At 51.9% G+C, this 8,931-nt stretch overlaps 1 long non-coding RNA gene across 1 annotated transcript; it reads right to left on the bottom strand.

Moving 5' to 3' along the window:
* Positions 1-2,636: 2,636 nt before the first annotated feature.
* Positions 2,637-8,641, bottom strand: LOC138745411 (uncharacterized). The gene is made up of 4 exons (XR_011346246.1): positions 8,513-8,641; positions 7,201-7,390; positions 6,455-6,535; positions 2,637-3,118 (listed from the first exon to the last, which is right to left on the bottom strand). It is a non-coding gene; the product is annotated as an uncharacterized lncRNA (long non-coding RNA).
* Between the last annotated feature and the right edge of the window lie 290 nt (positions 8,642-8,931).

Below are 8,931 nucleotides of genomic sequence, written 5' to 3'. Positions count from 1 at the left end.
AGGTTTATATAGTAAGTCCAAATTCCCGCAGCCAGGCGCACAGTCACATTAGATGGTCTCTGTTTAGCTTCATGCCACCACTTTGACATTTTGTGGTTACTGCCACCCTCTGCTGTTGGAGAATATCCTCCTTGGTCTCAGCCCCTCAATGTAACTAAGAACCCCTAAAATGCCCCTAATGTTTTGGCCTTCATCACTACTCCTGGCAAGGCATTCTTGACACCCACAACTCTGGGTAAAAGAAAATACCCCTGATATCTCCCCTAAATCTTCCTCCCTTTGCTTTAGACAGATGTCTTCTAGTGTTTGCTACTCCCATCTGGGTTTCAGGCAAACTGAAGGCCATCTTTCACCGAGTTTCTGGTTTTCCAGCAGTTCTGGATGTCTGTCTCTGGATGCTCTGCTCCGTGGACCACCCCGCAGTATCCCATCTAGTCCTAGAGTCTCTGTGTCAGACATTCTCTGCTGACCACTGCCTGATGGCTTTGTGGTCAAATGTGTTTGTCTATGAAGCCGTTCCCAGGAAGGTAAAGGGGCAAAGTCCTGCTGACTGGAACATTGTGCAGCACCAGGGCCAGGCCAATCTTTCGCAACACCTGAGCCAGGTAGAACCTCAGCACAGAGCAGCATTTGGTGCCCTTGCACTTTGGTTGCAAGCACAGCCACACACAATTATGGCCATGCTGGTTACACCCTTGTCCCCATTGATTGACGACGTACACGGTCCTTCTCCAGACTCTATCCATTTTGGACCCCAACATGAATAGGAAATTTGTTTTGGGAATTGACAGGGTGGTGGTGTGGGGATGGGCCAAACCTGGCCCACGTGCAGCAGGACCGAAAGCTCCTTGCACATTGCACCTGATAATCAGGTTTTACCCGAATGACAGAGATGGGCATCTCTGTGGTTCTCCCTGTCTCCTGGACCTAGGGGTCTTTGTACTGCTCCCCATCTCCTTAAGTTGGTGCTTTGTTCTCCACCACCCCCACAAGAAATACAAGACCCCTGGTTGGAGGGCAGAGGCGCAGAGAGATCAGTGAGAACACGGGTAGTTTCAACAGGGTGGGGTCCATCCAGGCGCCTGATAACAGGAGGAACCAAGTGGGAAGGAGGATGCAGGACATTCGATAGCAGGACATTGCGAGAGAGTGGATTCCTCGAACTCTTCAGGGGAGAAGGCGCTGGTCGATCCATCGGTTTAGGTGGGGCAGGGTATAGACGTGGCAGCTGACTGGAATTGTCAGCAGGTTACTGAGACCTGGGAAAGGAGGGGAAGGAGGGTGCAGTAGTGTTCTGAGAGTGCTGAGGGAGAGGCAACATGGGTGCCACCTCAAGGCAACGGTCCCCTGATTGTTTGCAATGATGAGCTATGTAAATAGACTCATAGATATCCAGCACGGAGCATCTTTGTCCCCCTGCCATCAGGAAGGAGATATGGAGGAATAAAAGCAGAGCAGCCAGGGAGGGAAATAGCTTCTTCCCACAGGCCGTGCGATTGACAAGGCAACATGAACTGGATGGCAGCTAAGAATGAAAAGGGTGAGAGGAATATGGACTGATTACAACAGCTCAGCTAGCAGGGGAGAGGGGCTGAAGGGACTGTTTCTGTTTTGTCTATCTGGACCAGCCTTTTGAGTTCAAGCTTTAAAAAACGCAATCATTTTTAAATTTAATATCAACGGTACAGAATGAATCAAGAGACAAGATGTCTGTCCAGCAGCAAGCGTCGAAGGCACTTCCTGAAACGGAGGCTCTGAAACCACAGGGAGGTTCTGGACGGAAAGAGGCCCAGCTTCTTCTGGAAGGAGGAGAGGAGAGGCATGGGAAATGCGGGGGAAGGGAAGGGGAGGGGAGGGGCTAGGCATGCCGTCCACCGTTCACCTCCCCTTTCCTCTACCCCGTTCCCCTCCCCTTACCACTGCCCGTTCCCCTCCCACATCCCCTCCCCACTTCCCTTCCCCAGTTCCCGTCCCCCGCTCGCCTCCCCCATTCCCCTCCCCCTTCCATTCCTCCTACTCCTAACCCTAACCCCTAACACAATCCTAAAACTAACCTTAACACTACCGATACCCCCTACCACCACTCCACGTCCCCTAACTCTACCCCCACTCCATCCACTAACCCTAAGTTTATTCCTACGCCTATGCCACCCCTAACCCCAACCCTAATGCTACCCACCATCCCCTAACCCCAAACCTCACTCCTCCTCTACCCCCTGCTCCTACCCCCTTCCCCTATACCTAACACAAGCCCACTTCCCCGAACTATAACCTAACCATAAGCCAAGATATAGCCCTACCCCATGTCTCCTAACACTAACCCTAATGCTACCTCTACAATGCTCCTATCCCTAACCCTAACTCTATCCAACTTCCCCAACCCAAAACTAAACCCTACCCCTATCCCTTACAACCTACCCCCTTTCCCTAACCCTACCTCCTACCCCTTCCCCATACCCGCATCCCCTACAACTACCCCCTTCCCCTAACCCTACCTCCTACCCCTTCCCCATACCCACACCCACTACAACTAGCCCCGACCCTATCCCTTACAACCTACCCACTTCCCCTAACCCTACCTCCAACCCCTTCCCCATCCCCGCAACCCCTACCACTACCCCCTACCCTACCCCTTACCACAACCCCTACCCTTACCCCCTTCCACTACCCCCTTTCTCCTACCCCCTTCCCCTCCCCCTCCTTCCCCTAGGTTAGGGGTAGGAAGGGGAAAGGGAAGGGGGAGGGGAAGGGGAGGAGGAGAAGGGGAGGGGAAGGGGGAGGGTTAGGGGAGGGGAAGGGGGAGGGGAAGGGGAGGGGGTAAGGGGAAGGGAAGGGGAGAGGGGAAGGGGGAGGTGAAGGGTGGAGGGCTGGGGTTAGGGCATAGGTGTGAGGGCAGGAGAAGGGGAAGGTGAGCAGGAGGGGGTTGGGATAGAGGATGGGTAGAGGAGAAGAGGGGAAGTGGGTGAAGGGACATGGAAGAGGCAGGGAATGGGGTTGGCAGGGCCAGAGGGAGAAGAAGGGGAGGGGTTCAGGCCATGATGATGTTTTCCGTCCTCTGTTCAGCTGGGATGCGAGGTTCTTCTGGACTTGTGTCTTGTCTCTGAGATCACTCCTTCTCCTGGGAAGAGAAATATGACTGATAGAGATACTGTCTCTGAGGCCTGATCACAATGACTTTGGAGGGTCCCAACTCTTCCCCCATCATCCCCCCTACCCCTGAACACTGGAGACTTTCCCCTTCCTCTGCTTTACCTGAGGAAGTCTGTTTTGGTGAAAACCACAGTCTCTCTCTGCAGAGCTCAGAGCAACATGTCTCCATCAGGCAACACCCTGGTTCTCCACGATATGGCAGCAAGATGCTAGACAAATCATGGATGGATCGGTCGAGACCGTTCAGCTGATCCATCTGAACCTACCCCACAACAATGTTACCCTCCGCTCCCTCACACCAGTACCCTCCATTTTTCTTTAATTCCTGTCCATATTAAAATCCTTTTCATGCCTTTTTTGGACCAGCCTCCGCTACTACCCCGGCAATGCATTCCAGCCACCCACTACATTCTGTGTGAATAAAATGTACCCCTCACGTCTTGCCTAAAGTTCCCTCAGCTCACCTTATTTAGACGTCCTCTGGTATTCTCGCCCTAGGAATGCACACAATATTCCAAGTGTGGTCTGACTAGAATTTTATACATCTGAAATGTTACCTCTCAGTTCTTGAACTCAATACCCTGACTCCTGAAGGCCAGCACACAATACACCATCTTAAACTCCCTCTCAATTTGCACAGCAAACTTGAGTGATTTATGGAGCAGGATCGAAATATTTCTCTGTCCTGCACACTGTTCATTATCCTGCCCTTAACCAAGTGCTCTGCCCACAAATTCTTGTAATCCATATTCAATAAAGATATTGGTCTATAAGAAGCTAATTTTAATGGGTCTCTAACCTTCTTTGGAATAACTGTTATTCGTGCCCTTGAAAATGGCTCTGGAAATAAACCTGGACCAGTTGCTTATTTAAGTACATCTGTATTTACAGGATTGAACTCCATCTGTCATTTCTCTGCAAACTGGATGACCTATGACAACCTTCTTCACTGTCTACAACATCTCTACCTCTGTGTCATCCACTGACGTACCCACCCTTCCACTCCCATCATCATTAATAAAAATCACAAAGAGCAGGGGTCCCAGAGCAGATCCCTTTGGAGATCCACTAGTCATTAATCCATCTACTACTACCGTCTGTTTTCTGCAGACAAGCCAATTCTGAATCCACACAGCCAAGGCGCCATGGATCCCATGCCTCCGGACATTCTGAATGAGGCCACTGTGGGGACCTTGTTAAGCACCTTACTAAAATCCTTGTGCAGCACATACAGTCCTTGACCTTCATCTATTTCCTTTGACACCTCCTCGAAAAACTCAATTTGACTCGTGAAGCAGGACCTGGTCCTCACTAAACTATCCATGAGTTTCCCCAGCATGTTTGGGCATTGCCCTCGGCCCCAGCACCTGCAGACTTCCTTACCAGTGCCTCCCTTACCCCTTCCCAGAGCTTCCACATCCATTACAACATCAAGCATTGCTGCCCAGTACAGGCCCTTTGGCCCATAAAGGCTATACTGACCTTTGTCAATGTTCTCCATACCTTTACCTATACCACACCCATAGGAACATAGGAAGTGGGAACAGGAATAGGACAAAAATGGCCCATCGAGCCTGCTCCACCATTCAATACGATCATGGCTGATCTAATTTATGACCTAACTCCACCTACCTGCCTTCTCGCCATATCCCCAAATTCCTCTATCATGTAAAAATTCTGTTCCCTTACATCCACATGCTCGTCTCAGAGACTTTTAAATGTACCTATTCTACCAGCCACTACCACTTTCTCCGGTGACGCATTCAAACCACTCACAACTCTCTGCATAAAAAAAAATCTCCCCTCACCTGAAGCGGATGCTCTCTGGGATTTGCACCTGATACTTTCGGAAAATTTGCTGGCTGTTCATTCCATCTAAGCCCCCTACAATCTTATTTAAAATAAGTTATTAAGCTGTGGAAGGGGCAAGTTGGGAGAGGGAGGAGGGGAGAGAACTGGTGTGGGAGGGGTGAGAGCTGCTGCGGAGGGGACAAGGCCGTGTTGGGGAGAGGGATCAGGACCGCGTTGAGGTGGTGAACGGGCAGACACTACCTGCCGAAATAAAGGAGCAATAAGAAGGCCATCTCGGGATCTACCAGCATCTTCTGGGGCTTGATGTCTTAATGGCAAACCCCCTGAGGATGGATGTAGGCCAGGCTCTGCTACAGCTGGTACATGAACATCTGGCAACACAACGATGTAACATGACCCACTCTGCCTCCACACTGGCCGGGTCTGGATCCTGAGGGTAAGGGGAGGTGGGTGAAGGGCCCCACCCTGCCAATCAACATCCATCCTCATCATCCTCTCCACCCCTCTCCCCTCACTACGCTTTCTTTCCTCACCAATACCCATTGAGACCCTCATGCACCCTTCATCGATATCCAGTCCCCAGTGAGACTCAGCCAGTAAACTCCTTCATATCCTCCAACCCCACCATCCAAGCTTGCCCCAGTGGACAACTTGACCACCCAGACCCACAACCACCTTGATGTAGATCATGGGAATGGGCTGCTTGGCCTTGTTGAAGTGCTGGGCCATGCAGTGAACCGTCTCAGGAACATAGTCCAGACCCAGATTGAAATAAACCTCCTCTTTCTCTTGGACACAATACAAACATGTCAGCTGGATTTACCCTCCAACACCCAGCGCCTCTCCCAACAGGAGTGCCAGCCCCTCCTGCTCTCTGTAGGCCTGATGCCCCCAGTGCTCAACATAACGTGGCATGAATCCAAGGGCTCAGCGAGCAGAGCGTCAACAGGCCGTAGTGGACCCGTCCGCTGCCCCATCATTCGGCTTCTGGTGAGACTGCAGAAAATGGGCAGCTCTGACCGCCCTCCCTCGTGAAGTAAGGATTCACCGGGAGAGAAAAACCATTGACGTTTCGAGATGAGAAATGTTTGCAGCCGGGTGTTGGCTGGGGTCGAACCTGTGGAGGCTGAGTTGGTGGGAAAATTCAGAGCAGGCGTTGATTTGGAACCAAAAGGTTCTGGGGAAGTGAGTTATGGGGGAAAATACATTCGTGAAATGATTTGGGGAAACAGACTGGAGGGGCTAAGTGGCCGAATTTGGCGACCTTGTCTTGTGGTCTTGGCTGCTGCTGTCTGGAGTTGAAATGGCAAGAGGTCATGAGTTAATGGGTGAGGAGCAGGGCAGCCAGCGTCAAAGAGTCGGCACTGGTCAGAGGGGCAGGATGGAGGCAACAGAGAGGCTGCAGCAAGACAGATCGATTGAAGGAATGGGGAAGGTAGCAGCAAATGATATGCATCAGAGTGGGGGTGGGGTGGGTGCAGGTGGATCTTACCTTGACTACAGAGGAGTAGAAGTTGAGAAGAGGGACGATGATGGTGTGATCCAACTTTCGCACGATATGCAGTTCGCGGTTCTATGGCGAGAGAGGAACATCAGCAAGGCTGGGCGATGGGTCGGGGCCCTGAGGGGCGACTTGTCCAAGTTGAGGGGGGAGGCGGGGAGGAGATTCGTCAAGAGGTCAGAGGTGGGGAACTCCTAGGGAGGCCGAAGTGGGGGACTTTTCGAGAGTCAGTGGGGGGGACTTTTCGTGTCGCTGGAGTGGGGACTCGTCAGGGGGTTCAATGAAGTATCATTTCAGTTTTTATGATTGTTTTCCCAGCTTCTACTAAACAATGAATTTGCAGAAAATCTCTGATATTTGCCAGGTGTGTGTGTGTGTGTGTGTGTGTGTGTGTGTGTGTGTGTGTGTGTGTGTGTGTGTGTGTGTGTGTGTGTGTGTGTGTGTGTGTGTGTGTGTGTGCGTGTGTGTGGGGGGGGGTGGGGGGTTGTGTGTGGGGATGGGGGGACTGTTGTTGGTTTGTGTGACTTTCTCTGTTTCCAAACCCCATGGCTGCCTTGGTCTCTGTCAGATGCTTCTCTTTCCACCCACCCTTCAAAAATGTGTTTGGGGTGTTGTTTGTCAATTGGGTGTAATTGTGTGAAACGGGCTCATGTGTCGCAAGGGCCTGTGAACGTGATGCAGGCCTAAAGTTAAATATCAGGGTGTTCAATTTCCACACAACTGCTCCTCCCCCTCACCTTGAATCTCTTGTCCTGCAAGATCTTCTTGATGGAAATCAGCTCTCCGGAGTCTACCAGCCTTGCCTGGTGCACCACACCGAAAGATCCATTGTCGATGATTTTAACATCTGTGCAGGACACCACCTTGGGGACGTTGGGTCCATGACCAGGTGTGGCCACCTCTGTTGTGACCTTATTGCCATGTCCTCTGGGGCAGAAGCAGCAGCATTTACACACCCAGAGGGTACAAAACAGGTCATTTATCCCAACCCAGCCTTGCTGTCCAAGTTAGTCTCTACCCCTCCCTCTAACTCCCTTCTAAGGGTCACGTAAATGTCAGAATTGATCCTCTGGTGGTTCGTTCCAGCCTCTCAGTAGAAATATTGCCACCTCAGGTCCCTCTTTGATCACTCTCCTCAGACTGAGGCCAGTTCCGCAGCCGTTCACTTTATCTACAACCCTCCCTCCATGAGAGGATCGGGTCATCCTTGACCTTCAGCACGTCCGGGGAGATGAAGCACTCTGAACCCCACCACGGGTTTAGCAGAAGCCCTCCACATTCCCAGAAGCTCAGCAACACCGTGATCTTCCATGATGCAAGCGAGATCTCATCGCCTGAGGGAGCAGGTGGTGCGGAGAGAGCCTCACTCTTCACCGGTCAACTCTGCTAGGTCCGCCGCAGCAGAAACACTTTCTAGCACCTTGATCCAGGTCCACTGGGGGAAAGAATCCTATCCCGGTTGGGGGGGTGTGGGGGTGTATGCAAGGGTGGAAGGGATCTTGTAACCTGGGGGTGGGGGGGGCGCGGGTAGAGGTGCGGTCCTGTCTCTCAGTGGACAGATCCCATTCCAGGTGGAGGGGGAGCTCCGACCCATTTCTGTTGAAAGGTCTACCTTCCATCCTCCTCGCAACTTTTATTCTCAGACACCTCACACTCTCCCCTTCCCCGATTCCTCTACCACACTCTCATCCCCCACCCAACACCACCCCCATGGTTTCCCCAGTGCCTTCCATCCCCTCGCACCCCATCCCCCCAGCTCAACCCTATGTCCCCTACCTCTGATCCAATCTCCCTTGACATTAGCCTGTGGTGCAACCCCGTTCCTTCGTTCTCCCCTCCACTCCTACAGACCCCATCCCTGTATCCCCTCACATGCCATTGATCTCCCATCCCCAGTCCCCTCCAGCTGTCTCATAAAGTGCCCTGCACTTAGGATGGGGAGAGGGGATTAAATGCAGCCTCCATTCTCTCCGCCCACTCTGGGTGAAGGATGGTGCCAGAGGAGGCTCTGTCCCAGTAGGGGAGCCTGTAACAGGCTCTTTATCTCACCCATGGGCGCAGGGTGCTTCCAAACACAACCCTGTTGATCAGAGGGTCTCTGAGATGAGACAGCGTCCTACTCCGACATGCAGGCCAGAATCCCCTTCCAGGAGAGGCATCTTTCTCTTGTTGCTGTCCCATGGCATGACTCAGCTATGGCTGCCCCATGCAGTGACATCATCACCCCCTCTGTGTCATCATCTCCCCCCTCTGTGACACCTCCCCTCTCTGTGACACCACTAGTGTAATGGGCAGGGACATCCAACTATTTAAATCCTCCTCAATTTCCCCAAGCAAGGGGAGAATAATTCAGCTGGTCTAAATTACTCGTTGTTATCTATTCTAACTCCTAGATATTTGATTCCATTTTGCCTCCACATTTGTTGACTATTTTCTTGACATTGGCTCTAATCCCCCTTCCTAAGTGA

Source organism: Narcine bancroftii, chromosome 11, assembly GCF_036971445.1.
Source record: "Narcine bancroftii isolate sNarBan1 chromosome 11, sNarBan1.hap1, whole genome shotgun sequence".
NCBI lineage: Eukaryota > Metazoa > Chordata > Chondrichthyes > Torpediniformes > Narcinidae > Narcine > Narcine bancroftii.
This window is presented reverse-complemented; position numbering and strand designations above follow the sequence as displayed.